Source organism: Gorilla gorilla, chromosome 3, assembly GCF_029281585.2.
Source record: "Gorilla gorilla gorilla isolate KB3781 chromosome 3, NHGRI_mGorGor1-v2.1_pri, whole genome shotgun sequence".
NCBI classification, from domain to species: domain Eukaryota; kingdom Metazoa; phylum Chordata; class Mammalia; order Primates; family Hominidae; genus Gorilla; species Gorilla gorilla.
The window spans coordinates 86,471,248-86,490,077 of NC_073227.2; positions in this window are offsets into that span (position 1 = coordinate 86,471,248).

An 18,830-nucleotide genomic window follows, 5' to 3' on the forward strand; every position below is an offset into this window, starting at 1 on the left:
TATGAAAGTACACCAAATATGTATTATATACTGTACATAAAATATAAAATTACACCAAATATATATTATTCACAGTACATAAAATATCAAAGGTCACCAAATATATACTATATACTGTACATAAAATATGAAAGTCCACCAAATATATATTATATACTGTACATAAAATATAAAATTTCAAAAAATATATATTATATACTGTACATAAAATATCAAATTTCACCAAATATATATTATATACTGTATATAAAATATCAAATTTCACCAAACATATATTATATACTGTACCTATAATGTCAAATTTCACCAAATATATAGTATATACTGTACATAAAATATCAAATTTCAAGAAACATATGTTATTTATTGTATATAAAATATCAAATGTCACCAAATATACACTATATACTGTACATAAAATATGAAAGTACACCAAATATATATTATATACGGTATATAAAATATATATCAAATGTCACCAAATATATACTATATACTGTACATAAAATATGAAAGTACACCAAACATATCTTATATACTGTACATAAAATATAAAATTTCACCAAATATATATTATATACTGTACATAAAATATCAAATTTCCACAAATATATATTATATATTGTATATAAAATATCAAATGTCACCAAATATATACTATATACTGTACATTAAATATGAAAGTACACCAAATATATATTATATACTGTACATAAAATATGAAATTTCACCAAATATATATTATACACTGTACATAAAATATCAAATGTCACCAAATATATACTATATACTGTACATAAAATATGAAAGTACACCAAATATATATTATATACTGTACATAAAATATAAAATTTCAAAAAATATATATTATATACTGTACATAAAATATCAAATTTCACCAAATATATATTATATACTGTATATAAAATATCAAATTTCACCTAATATATATTTTATACTGTACCTATAATATCAAATTTCACCAAACATATAGTATATACTGTACATAAAATATCAAATTTCAAGAATATCTTTTATTGTATATAAAATATCAAATGTCACCAAATATATACTATATACTGTACATAAAATATGAAAGTACACCAAATATATATTATATACTGTACATAAAATATAAAATTGCACCAAATATATATTATACACTGTACATAAAATATCAAAGGTCACCAAATATATACTATGTACCGTACATAAAATATGAAAGTACACCAAATATATATTATATACTGTACATAAAATATAAAATTTCAAAAAATATATATAATATACTGTACATAAAATATCAAATTTTAACAAATATATATTATATACTGTATATAAAATATCAAATGTCACCAAATATATACTATATACTGTACATAAAATATGAAAGTCCACCAAATATATATTATATACTGTACATAAAATATAAAATTTCAAAAAATATATATTATATACTGTACATAAAATATCAAATTTCACCAAATATATATTATATACTGTATATAAAATATCTAATTTCACCAAACATATATTTTATACTGTACCTATAATATCAAATTTCACCAAATATATAGTATATACTGTACATAAAATATCAAATTTCAAGAAACATATCCTATTTATTGTATATAAAATATCAAATGTCACCAAATATACACTATATACTGTACACAAAATATGAAAGTACACCAAATATATATTATATACTGTACATAAAATATAAAATTTCACCAAATATATATTATATACTGTACATAAAATATCAAATGTCACCAAATATATACTATATACTGTACATAAAATATGAAAGTACACCAAATATATATTATATACGGTATATAAAATATGAAATTTCACCAAATATATATTTTATACTATACATAAAATATCAAATTTCAACAAATATATATTATATACTGTACATAAAATATCAAATGTCACCAAATATATACTATATACTGTACATAAAATATGAAAGTACACCAAATATATCTTATATACTGTACATAAAATATAAAATTTCACCAAATATATAGTATATACTGTACATAAAATATCAAATTTCAAGAAACATATCTTATTTATTGTATATAAAATATCAAATGTCACCAAATATATACTATATACTGTACATAAAATATGAAATTACACCAAATATATCTTATATACTGTACATAAAATATAAAATTTCACCAAATATATATTATATACTCTACATAAAATATCAAATTTCAACAAATGTATATTATATATTGTATATAAAATATCAAATGTCACCAAATATATACTATATACTGTACATAAAATATGAAAGTACACCAAATATGTATTATATACTGTACATAAAATATAAAATTACACCAAATATATATTATTCACAGTACATAAAATATCAAAGGTCACCAAATATATACTATATACTGTACATAAAATATGAAAGTCCACCAAATATATATTATATACTGTACATAAAATATAAAATATCAAAAAATATATATTATATACTGTACATAAAATATCAAATTTCACCAAATATATATTATATACTGTATATAAAATATCAAATTTCACCAAACATATATTATATACTGTACCTATAATGTCAAATTTCACCAAATATATAGTATATACTGTACATAAAATATCAAATTTCAAGAAACATATGTTATTTATTGTATATAAAATATCAAATGTCACCAAATATACACTATATACTGTACATAAAATATGAAAGTACACCAAATATATATTATATACGGTATATAAAATATATATCAAATGTCACCAAATATATACTATATACTGTACATAAAATATGAAAGTACACCAAACATATCTTATATACTGTACATAAAATATAAAATTTCACCAAATATATATTATATACTGTACATAAAATATCAAATTTCCACAAATATATATTATATATTGTATATAAAATATCAAATGTCACCAAATATATACTATATACTGTACATTAAATATGAAAGTACACCAAATATATATTATATACTGTACATAAAATATGAAATTTCACCAAATATATATTATACACTGTACATAAAATATCAAATGTCACCAAATATATACTATATACTGTACATAAAATATGAAAGTACACCAAATATATATTATATACTGTACATAAAATATAAAATTTCAAAAAATATATATTATATACTGTACATAAAATATCAAATTTCACCAAATATATATTATATACTGTATATAAAATATCAAATTTCACCTAATATATATTTTATACTGTACCTATAATATCAAATTTCACCAAACATATAGTATATACTGTACATAAAATATCAAATTTCAAGAATATCTTTTATTGTATATAAAATATCAAATGTCACCAAATATATACTATATACTGTACATAAAATATGAAAGTACACCAAATATATATTATATACTGTACATAAAATATAAAATTGCACCAAATATATATTATACACTGTACATAAAATATCAAAGGTCACCAAATATATACTATGTACCGTACATAAAATATGAAAGTACACCAAATATATATTATATACTGTACATAAAATATAAAATTTCAAAAAATATATATAATATACTGTACATAAAATATCAAATTTTAACAAATATATATTATATACTGTATATAAAATATCAAATGTCACCAAATATATACTATATACTGTACATAAAATATGAAAGTCCACCAAATATATATTATATACTGTACATAAAATATAAAATTTCAAAAAATATATATTATATACTGTACATAAAATATCAAATTTCACCAAATATATATTATATACTGTATATAAAATATCTAATTTCACCAAACATATATTTTATACTGTACCTATAATATCAAATTTCACCAAATATATAGTATATACTGTACATAAAATATCAAATTTCAAGAAACATATCCTATTTATTGTATATAAAATATCAAATGTCACCAAATATACACTATATACTGTACACAAAATATGAAAGTACACCAAATATATATTATATACTGTACATAAAATATAAAATTTCACCAAATATATATTATATACTGTACATAAAATATCAAATGTCACCAAATATATACTATATACTGTACATAAAATATGAAAGTACACCAAATATATATTATATACGGTATATAAAATATGAAATTTCACCAAATATATATTTTATACTATACATAAAATATCAAATTTCAACAAATATATATTATATACTGTACATAAAATATCAAATGTGACCAAATATATACTATATACTGTACATAAAATATGAAAGTACACCAAATATATCTTATATACTGTACATAAAATATAAAATTTCACCAAATATATAGTATATACTGTACATAAAATATCAAATTTCAAGAAACATATCTTATTTATTGTATATAAAATATCAAATGTCACCAAATATATACTATATACTGTACATAAAATATGAAATTACACCAAATATATCTTATATACTGTACATAAAATATAAAATTTCACCAAATATATATTATATACTCTACATAAAATATCAAATTTCAACAAATGTATATTATATATTGTATATAAAATATCAAATGTCACCAATATATATTATATACTGTACATAAAATATGAAAGTACACCAAATATGTATTATATACTGTACATAAAATATAAAATTACACCAAATATATATTATTCACAGTACATAAAATATCAAAGGTCACCAAATATATACTATATACTGTACATAAAATATGAAAGTCCACCAAATATATATTATATACTGTACATAAAATATAAAATTTCAAAAAATATATATTATATACTGTACATAAAATATCAAATTTCACCAAATATATATTATATACTGTATATAAAATATCAAATTTCACCAAACATATATTATATACTGTACCTATAATGTCAAATTTCACCAAATATATAGTATATACTGTACATAAAATATCAAATTTCAAGAAACATATGTTATTTATTGTATATAAAATATCAAATGTCACCAAATATACACTATATACTGTACATAAAATATGAAAGTACACCAAATATATATTATATACGGTATATAAAATATATATCAAATGTCACCAAATATATACTATATACTGTACATAAAATATGAAAGTACACCAAACATATCTTATATACTGTACATAAAATATAAAATTTCACCAAATATATATTATATACTGTACATAAAATATCAAATTTCCACAAATATATATTATATATTGTATATAAAATATCAAATGTCACCAAATATATACTATATACTGTACATTAAATATGAAAGTACACCAAATATATATTATATACTGTACATAAAATATGAAATTTCACCAAATATATATTATACACTGTACATAAAATATCAAATGTCACCAAATATATACTATATACTGTACATAAAATATGAAAGTACACCAAATATATATTATATACTGTACATAAAATATAAAATTTCAAAAAATATATATTATATACTGTACATAAAATATCAAATTTCACCAAATATATATTATATACTGTATATAAAATATCATATTTCACCTAATATATATTTTATACTGTACCTATAATATCAAATTTCACCAAACATATAGTATATACTGTACATAAAATATCAAATTTCAAGAATATCTTTTATTGTATATAAAATATCAAATGTCACCAAATATATACTATATACTGTACATAAAATATGAAAGTACACCAAATATATATTATATACTGTACATAAAATATAAAATTGCACCAAATATATATTATACACTGTACATAAAATATCAAAGGTCACCAAATATATACTATGTACCGTACATAAAATATGAAAGTACACCAAATATATATTATATACTGTACATAAAATATAAAATTTCAAAAAATATATATAATATACTGTACATAAAATATCAAATTTTAACAAATATATATTATATACTGTATATAAAATATCAAATGTCACCAAATATATACTATATACTGTACATAAAATATGAAAGTCCACCAAATATATATTATATACTGTACATAAAATATAAAATTTCAAAAAATATATATTATATACTGTACATAAAATATCAAATTTCACCAAATATATATTATATACTGTATATAAAATATCTAATTTCACCAAACATATATTTTATACTGTACCTATAATATCAAATTTCACCAAATATATAGTATATACTGTACATAAAATATCAAATTTCAAGAAACATATCCTATTTATTGTATATAAAATATCAAATGTCACCAAATATACACTATATACTGTACACAAAATATGAAAGTACACCAAATATATATTATATACTGTACATAAAATATAAAATTTCACCAAATATATATTATATACTGTACATAAAATATCAAATGTCACCAAATATATACTATATACTGTACATAAAATATGAAAGTACACCAAATATATATTATATACGGTATATAAAATATGAAATTTCACCAAATATATATTTTATACTATACATAAAATATCAAATTTCAACAAATATATATTATATACTGTACATAAAATATCAAATGTCACCAAATATATACTATATACTGTACATAAAATATGAAAGTACACCAAATATATCTTATATACTGTACATAAAATATAAAATTTCACCAAATATATAGTATATACTGTACATAAAATATCAAATTTCAAGAAACATATCTTATTTATTGTATATAAAATATCAAATGTCACCAAATATATACTATATACTGTACATAAAATATGAAATTACACCAAATATATCTTATATACTGTACATAAAATATAAAATTTCACCAAATATATATTATATACTCTACATAAAATATCAAATTTCAACAAATGTATATTATATATTGTATATAAAATATCAAATGTCACCAAATATATACTATATACTGTACATAAAATATGAAAGTACACCAAATATGTATTATATACTGTACATAAAATATAAAATTACACCAAATATATATTATTCACAGTACATAAAATATCAAAGGTCACCAAATATATACTATATACTGTACATAAAATATGAAAGTCCACCAAATATATATTATATACTGTACATAAAATATAAAATTTCAAAAAATATATATTATATACTGTACATAAAATATCAAATTTCACCAAATATATATTATATACTGTATATAAAATATCAAATTTCACCAAACATATATTATATACTGTACCTATAATGTCAAATTTCACCAAATATATAGTATATACTGTACATAAAATATCAAATTTCAAGAAACATATGTTATTTATTGTATATAAAATATCAAATGTCACCAAATATACACTATATACTGTACATAAAATATGAAAGTACACCAAATATATATTATATACGGTATATAAAATATATATCAAATGTCACCAAATATATACTATATACTGTACATAAAATATGAAAGTACACCAAACATATCTTATATACTGTACATAAAATATAAAATTTCACCAAATATATATTATATACTGTACATAAAATATCAAATTTCCACAAATATATATTATATATTGTATATAAAATATCAAATGTCACCAAATATATACTATATACTGTACATTAAATATGAAAGTACACCAAATATATATTATATACTGTACATAAAATATGAAATTTCACCAAATATATATTATACACTGTACATAAAATATCAAATGTCACCAAATATATACTATATACTGTACATAAAATATGAAAGTACACCAAATATATATTATATACTGTACATAAAATATAAAATTTCAAAAAATATATATTATATACTGTACATAAAATATCAAATTTCACCAAATATATATTATATACTGTATATAAAATATCAAATTTCACCTAATATATATTTTATACTGTACCTATAATATCAAATTTCACCAAACATATAGTATATACTGTACATAAAATATCAAATTTCAAGAATATCTTTTATTGTATATAAAATATCAAATGTCACCAAATATATACTATATACTGTACATAAAATATGAAAGTACACCAAATATATATTATATACTGTACATAAAATATAAAATTGCACCAAATATATATTATACACTGTACATAAAATATCAAAGGTCACCAAATATATACTATGTACCGTACATAAAATATGAAAGTACACCAAATATATATTATATACTGTACATAAAATATAAAATTTCAAAAAATATATATAATATACTGTACATAAAATATCAAATTTTAACAAATATATATTATATACTGTATATAAAATATCAAATGTCACCAAATATATACTATATACTGTACATAAAATATGAAAGTCCACCAAATATATATTATATACTGTACATAAAATATAAAATTTCAAAAAATATATATTATATACTGTACATAAAATATCAAATTTCACCAAATATATATTATATACTGTATATAAAATATCTAATTTCACCAAACATATATTTTATACTGTACCTATAATATCAAATTTCACCAAATATATAGTATATACTGTACATAAAATATCAAATTTCAAGAAACATATCCTATTTATTGTATATAAAATATCAAATGTCACCAAATATACACTATATACTGTACACAAAATATGAAAGTACACCAAATATATATTATATACTGTACATAAAATATAAAATTTCACCTAATATATATTATATACTGTACATAAAATATCAAATGTCACCAAATATATACTATATACTGTACATAAAATATGAAAGTACACCAAATATATATTATATACGGTATATAAAATATGAAATTTCACCAAATATATATTTTATACTATACATAAAATATCAAATTTCAACAAATATATATTATATACTGTACATAAAATATCAAATGTCACCAAATATATACTATATACTGTACATAAAATATGAAAGTACACCAAATATATCTTATATACTGTACATAAAATATAAAATTTCACCAAATATATAGTATATACTGTACATAAAATATCAAATTTCAAGAAACATATCTGATTTATTGTATATAAAATATCAAATGTCACCAAATATATACTATATACTGTACATAAAATATGAAATTACACCAAATATATCTTATATACTGTACATAAAATATAAAATTTCACCAAATATATATTATATACTCTACATAAAATATCAAATTTCAACAAATGTATATTATATATTGTATATAAAATATCAAATGTCACCAAATATATACTATATACTGTACATAAAATATGAAAGTACACCAAATATGTATTATATACTGTACATAAAATATAAAATTACACCAAATATATATTATTCACAGTACATAAAATATCAAAGGTCACCAAATATATACTATATACTGTACATAAAATATGAAAGTCCACCAAATATATATTATATACTGTACATAAAATATAAAATTTCAAAAAATATATATTATATACTGTACATAAAATATCAAATTTCACCAAATATATATTATATACTGTATATAAAATATCTAATTTCACCAAACATATATTTTATACTGTACCTATAATATCAAATTTCACCAAATATATAGTATATACTGTACATAAAATATCAAATTTCAAGAAACATATCCTATTTATTGTATATAAAATATCAAATGTCACCAAATATACACTATATACTGTACACAAAATATGAAAGTACACCAAATATATATTATATACTGTACATAAAATATAAAATTTCACCAAATATATATTATATACTGTACATAAAATATCAAATGTCACCAAATATATACTATATACTGTACATAAAATATGAAAGTACACCAAATATATATTATATACGGTATATAAAATATGAAATTTCACCAAATATATATTTTATACTATACATAAAATATCAAATTTCAACAAATATATATTATATACTGTACATAAAATATCAAATTTCACCAAATATATACTATATACTGTACATAAAATATGAAAGTACACCAAATATATCTTATATACTGTACATAAAATATAAAATTTCACCAAATATATATTATATACTCTACATAAAATATCAAATTTCAACAAATGTATATTATATATTGTATATAAAATATCAAATGTCACCAAATATATACTATATACTGTACATAAAATATGAAAGTACACCAAATATGTATTATATACTGTACATAAAATATAAAATTACACCAAATATATATTATTCACAGTACATAAAATATCAAAGGTCACCAAATATATACTATATACTGTACATAAAATATGAAAGTCCACCAAATATATATTATATACTGTACATAAAATATAAAATTTCAAAAAATATATATTATATACTGTACATAAAATATCAAATTTCACCAAATATATATTATATACTGTATATAAAATATCAAATTTCACCAAACATATATTATATACTGTACCTATAATGTCAAATTTCACCAAATATATAGTATATACTGTACATAAAATATCAAATTTCAAGAAACATATGTTATTTATTGTATATAAAATATCAAATGTCACCAAATATACACTATATACTGTACATAAAATATGAAAGTACACCAAATATATATTATATACGGTATATAAAATATATATCAAATGTCACCAAATATATACTATATACTGTACATAAAATATGAAAGTACACCAAACATATCTTATATACTGTACATAAAATATAAAATTTCACCAAATATATATTATATACTGTACATAAAATATCAAATTTCCACAAATATATATTATATATTGTATATAAAATATCAAATGTCACCAAATATATACTATATACTGTACATTAAATATGAAAGTACACCAAATATATATTATATACTGTACATAAAATATGAAATTTCACCAAATATATATTATACACTGTACATAAAATATCAAATGTCACCAAATATATACTATATACTGTACATAAAATATGAAAGTACACCAAATATATATTATATACTGTACATAAAATATAAAATTTCAAAAAATATATATTATATACTGTACATAAAATATCAAATTTCACCAAATATATATTATATACTGTATATAAAATATCAAATTTCACCTAATATATATTTTATACTGTACCTATAATATCAAATTTCACCAAACATATAGTATATACTGTACATAAAATATCAAATTTCAAGAATATCTTTTATTGTATATAAAATATCAAATGTCACCAAATATATACTATATACTGTACATAAAATATGAAAGTACACCAAATATATATTATATACTGTACATAAAATATAAAATTGCACCAAATATATATTATACACTGTACATAAAATATCAAAGGTCACCAAATATATACTATGTACCGTACATAAAATATGAAAGTACACCAAATATATATTATATACTGTACATAAAATATAAAATTTCAAAAAATATATATAATATACTGTACATAAAATATCAAATTTTAACAAATATATATTATATACTGTATATAAAATATCAAATGTCACCAAATATATACTATATACTGTACATAAAATATGAAAGTCCACCAAATATATATTATATACTGTACATAAAATATAAAATTTCAAAAAATATATATTATATACTGTACATAAAATATCAAATTTCACCAAATATATATTATATACTGTATATAAAATATCTAATTTCACCAAACATATATTTTATACTGTACCTATAATATCAAATTTCACCAAATATATAGTATATACTGTACATAAAATATCAAATTTCAAGAAACATATCCTATTTATTGTATATAAAATATCAAATGTCACCAAATATACACTATATACTGTACACAAAATATGAAAGTACACCAAATATATATTATATACTGTACATAAAATATAAAATTTCACCAAATATATATTATAAACTGTACATAAAATATCAAATGTCACCAAATATATACTATATACTGTACATAAAATATGAAAGTACACCAAATATATATTATATACGGTATATAAAATATGAAATTTCACCAAATATATATTTTATACTATACATAAAATATCAAATTTCAACAAATATATATTATATACTGTACATAAAATATCAAATGTCACAAAATATATACTATATACTGTACATAAAATATGAAAGTACACCAAATATATCTTATATACTGTACATAAAATATAAAATTTCACCAAATATATAGTATATACTGTACATAAAATATCAAATTTCAAGAAACATATCTTATTTATTGTATATAAAATATCAAATGTCACCAAATATATACTATATACTGTACATAAAATATGAAATTACACCAAATATATCTTATATACTGTACATAAAATATAAAATTTCACCAAATATATATTATATACTCTACATAAAATATCAAATTTCAACAAATGTATATTATATATTGTATATAAAATATCAAATGTCACCAAATATATACTATATACTGTACATAAAATATGAAAGTACACCAAATATGTATTATATACTGTACATAAAATATAAAATTACACCAAATATATATTATTCACAGTACATAAAATATCAAAGGTCACCAAATATATACTATATACTGTACATAAAATATGAAAGTCCACCAAATATATATTATATACTGTACATAAAATATAAAATTTCAAAAAATATATATTATATACTGTACATAAAATATCAAATTTCACCAAATATATATTATATACTGTATATAAAATATCAAATTTCACCAAACATATATTATATACTGTACCTATAATGTCAAATTTCACCAAATATATAGTATATACTGTACATAAAATATCAAATTTCAAGAAACATATGTTATTTATTGTATATAAAATATCAAATGTCACCAAATATACACTATATACTGTACATAAAATATGAAAGTACACCAAATATATATTATATACGGTATATAAAATATATATCAAATGTCACCAAATATATACTATATACTGTACATAAAATATGAAAGTACACCAAACATATCTTATATACTGTACATAAAATATAAAATTTCACCAAATATATATTATATACTGTACATAAAATATCAAATTTCCACAAATATATATTATATATTGTATATAAAATATCAAATGTCACCAAATATATACTATATACTGTACATTAAATATGAAAGTACACCAAATATATATTATATACTGTACATAAAATATGAAATTTCACCAAATATATATTATACACTGTACATAAAATATCAAATGTCACCAAATATATACTATATACTGTACATAAAATATGAAAGTACACCAAATATATATTATATACTGTACATAAAATATAAAATTTCAAAAAATATATATTATATACTGTACATAAAATATCAAATTTCACCAAATATATATTATATACTGTATATAAAATATCAAATTTCACCTAATATATATTTTATACTGTACCTATAATATCAAATTTCACCAAACATATAGTATATACTGTACATAAAATATCAAATTTCAAGAATATCTTTTATTGTATATAAAATATCAAATGTCACCAAATATATACTATATACTGTACATAAAATATGAAAGTACACCAAATATATATTATATACTGTACATAAAATATAAAATTGCACCAAATATATATTATACACTGTACATAAAATATCAAAGGTCACCAAATATATACTATGTACCGTACATAAAATATGAAAGTACACCAAATATATATTATATACTGTACATAAAATATAAAATTTCAAAAAATATATATAATATACTGTACATAAAATATCAAATTTTAACAAATATATATTATATACTGTATATAAAATATCAAATGTCACCAAATATATACTATATACTGTACATAAAATATGAAAGTCCACCAAATATATATTATATACTGTACATAAAATATAAAATTTCAAAAAATATATATTATATACTGTACATAAAATATCAAATTTCACCAAATATATATTATATACTGTATATAAAATATCTAATTTCACCAAACATATATTTTATACTGTACCTATAATATCAAATTTCACCAAATATATAGTATATACTGTACATAAAATATCAAATTTCAAGAAACATATCCTATTTATTGTATATAAAATATCAAATGTCACCAAATATACACTATATACTGTACACAAAATATGAAAGTACACCAAATATATATTATATACTGTACATAAAATATAAAATTTCACCAAATATATATTATATACTGTACATAAAATATCAAATGTCACCAAATATATACTATATACTGTACATAAAATATGAAAGTACACCAAATATATATTATATACGGTATATAAAATATGAAATTTCACCAAATATATATTTTATACTATACATAAAATATCAAATTTCAACAAATATATATTATATACTGTACATAAAATATCAAATGTCACCAAATATATACTATATACTGTACATAAAATATGAAAGTACACCAAATATATCTTATATACTGTACATAAAATATAAAATTTCACCAAATATATAGTATATACTGTACATAAAATATCAAATTTCAAGAAACATATCTTATTTATTGTATATAAAATATCAAATGTCACCAAATATATACTATATACTGTACATAAAATATGAAATTACACCAAATATATCTTATATACTGTACATAAAATATAAAATTTCACCAAATATATATTATATACTCTACATAAAATATCAAATTTCAACAAATGTATATTATATATTGTATATAAAATATCAAATGTCACCAAATATATACTATATACTGTACATAAAATATGAAAGTACACCAAATATGTATTATATACTGTACATAAAATATAAAATTACACCAAATATATATTATTCACAGTACATAAAATATCAAAGGTCACCAAATATATACTATATACTGTACATAAAATATGAAAGTCCACCAAATATATATTATATACTGTACATAAAATATAAAATTTCAAAAAATATATATTATATACTGTACATAAAATATCAAATTTCACCAAATATATATTATATACTGTATATAAAATATCAAATTTCACCAAACATATATTATATACTGTACCTATAATGTCAAATTTCACCAAATATATAGTATATACTGTACATAAAATATCAAATTTCAAGAAACATATGTTATTTATTGTATATAAAATATCAAATGTCACCAAATATACACTATATACTGTACATAAAATATGAAAGTACACCAAATATATATTATATACGGTATATAAAATATATATCAAATGTCACCAAATATATACTATATACTGTACATAAAATATGAAAGTACACCAAACATATCTTATATACTGTACATAAAATATAAAATTTCACCAAATATATATTATATACTGTACATAAAATATCAAATTTCCACAAATATATATTATATATTGTATATAAAATATCAAATGTCACCAAATATATACTATATACTGTACATTAAATATGAAAGTACACCAAATATATATTATATACTGTACATAAAATATGAAATTTCACCAAATATATATTATACACTGTACATAAAATATCAAATGTCACCAAATATATACTATATACTGTACATAAAATATGAAAGTACACCAAATATATATTATATACTGTACATAAAATATAAAATTTCAAAAAATATATATTATATACTGTACATAAAATATCAAATTTCACCAAATATATATTATATACTGTATATAAAATATCAAATTTCACCTAATATATATTTTATACTGTACCTATAATATCAAATTTCACCAAACATATAGTATATACTGTACATAAAATATCAAATTTCAAGAATATCTTTTATTGTATATAAAATATCAAATGTCACCAAATATATACTATATACTGTACATAAAATATGAAAGTACACCAAATATATATTATATACTGTACATAAAATATAAAATTGCACCAAATATATATTATACACTGTACATAAAATATCAAAGGTCACCAAATATATACTATGTACCGTACATAAAATATGAAAGTACACCAAATATATATTATATACTGTACATAAAATATAAAATTTCAAAAAATATATATAATATACTGTACATAAAATATCAAATTTTAACAAATATATATTATATACTGTATATAAAATATCAAATGTCACCAAATATATACTATATACTGTACATAAAATATGAAAGTCCACCAAATATATATTATATACTGTACATAAAATATAAAATTTCAAAAAATATATATTATATACTGTACATAAAATATCAAATTTCACCAAATATATATTATATACTGTATATAAAATATCTAATTTCACCAAACATATATTTTATACTGTACCTATAATATCAAATTTCACCAAATATATAGTATATACTGTACATAAAATATCAAATTTCAAGAAACATATCCTATTTATTGTATATAAAATATCAAATGTCACCAAATATACACTATATACTGTACACAAAATATGAAAGTACACCAAATATATATTATATACTGTACATAAAATATAAAATTTCACCAAATATATATTATATACTGTACATAAAATATCAAATGTCACCAAATATATACTATATACTGTACATAAAATATGAAAGTACACCAAATATATATTATATACGGTATATAAAATATGAAATTTCACCAAATATATATTTTATACTATACATAAAATATCAAATTTCAACAAATATATATTATATACTGTACATAAAATATCAAATGTCACCAAATATATACTATATACTGTACATAAAATATGAAAGTACACCAAATATATCTTATATACTGTACATAAAATATAAAATTTCACCAAATATATAGTATATACTGTACATAAAATATCAAATTTCAAGAAACATATCTTATTTATTGTATATAAAATATCAAATGTCACCAAATATATACTATATACTGTACATAAAATATGAAATTACACCAAATATATCTTATATACTGTACATAAAATATAAAATTTCACCAAATATATATTATATACTCTACATAAAATATCAAATTTCAACAAATGTATATTATATATTGTATATAAAATATCAAATGTCACCAAATATATACTACATACTGTACATAAAATATGAAAGTACACCAAATATGTATTATATACTGTACATAAAATATAAAATTACACCAAATATATATTATTCACAGTACATAAAATATCAAAGGTCACCAAATATATACTATATACTGTACATAAAATATGAAAGTCCACCAAATATATATTATATACTGTACATAAAATATAAAATTTCAAAAAATATATATTATATACTGTACATAAAATATCAAATTTCACCAAACATATATTATATACTGTATATAAAATATCAAATTTCACCAAACATATATTATATACTGTACCTATAATGTCAAATTTCACCAAATATATAGTATATACTGTACATAAAATATCAAATTTCAAGAAACATATGTTATTTATTGTATATAAAATATCAAATGTCACCAAATATACACTATATACTGTACATAAAATATGAAAGTACACCAAATATATATTATATACGGTATATAAAATATATATCAAATGTCACCAAATATATACTATATACTGTACATAAAATATGAAAGTACACCAAACATATCTTATATACTGTACATAAAATATAAAATTTCACCAAATATATATTATATACTGTACATAAAATATCAAATTTCCACAAATATATATTATATATTGTATATAAAATATCAAATGTCACCAAATATATACTATATACTGTACATTAAATATGAAAGTACACCAAATATATATTATATACTGTACATAAAATATGAAATTTCACCAAATATATATTATACACTGTACATAAAATATCAAATGTCACCAAATATATACTATATACTGTACATAAAATATGAAAGTACACCAAATATATATTATATACTGTACATAAAATATAAAATTTCAAAAAATATATATTATATACTGTACATAAAATATCAAATTTCACCAAATATATATTATATACTGTATATAAAATATCAAATTTCACATAATATATATTTTATACTGTACCTATAATATCAAATTTCACCAAACATATAGTATATACTGTACATAAAATATCAAATTTCAAGAATATCTTTTATTGTATATAAAATATCAAATGTCACCAAATATATACTATATACTGTACATAAAATATGAAAGTACACCAAATATATATTATATACTGTACATAAAATATAAAATTGCACCAAATATATATTATACACTGTACATAAAATATCAAAGGTCACCAAATATATACTATGTACCGTACATAAAATATGAAAGTACACCAAATATATATTATCTACTGTACATAAAATATAAAATTTCAAAAAATATATATAATATACTGTACATAAAATATCAAATTTTAACAAATATATATTATATACTGTATATAAAATATCAAATGTCACCAAATATATACTATATACTGTACATAAAATATGAAAGTCCACCAAATATATATTATATACTGTACATAAAATATAAAATTTCAAAAAATATATATTATATACTGTACATAAAATATCAAATTTCACCAAATATATATTATATACTGTATATAAAATATCTAATTTCACCAAACATATATTTTATACTGTACCTATAATATCAAATTTCACCAAATATATAGTATATACTGTACATAAAATATCAAATTTCAAGAAACATATCCTATTTATTGTATATAAAATATCAAATGTCACCAAATATACACTATATACTGTACACAAAATATGAAAGTACACCAAATATATATTATATACTGTACATAAAATATAAAATTTCACCAAATATATATTATATACTGTACATAAAATATCAAATGTCACCAAATATATA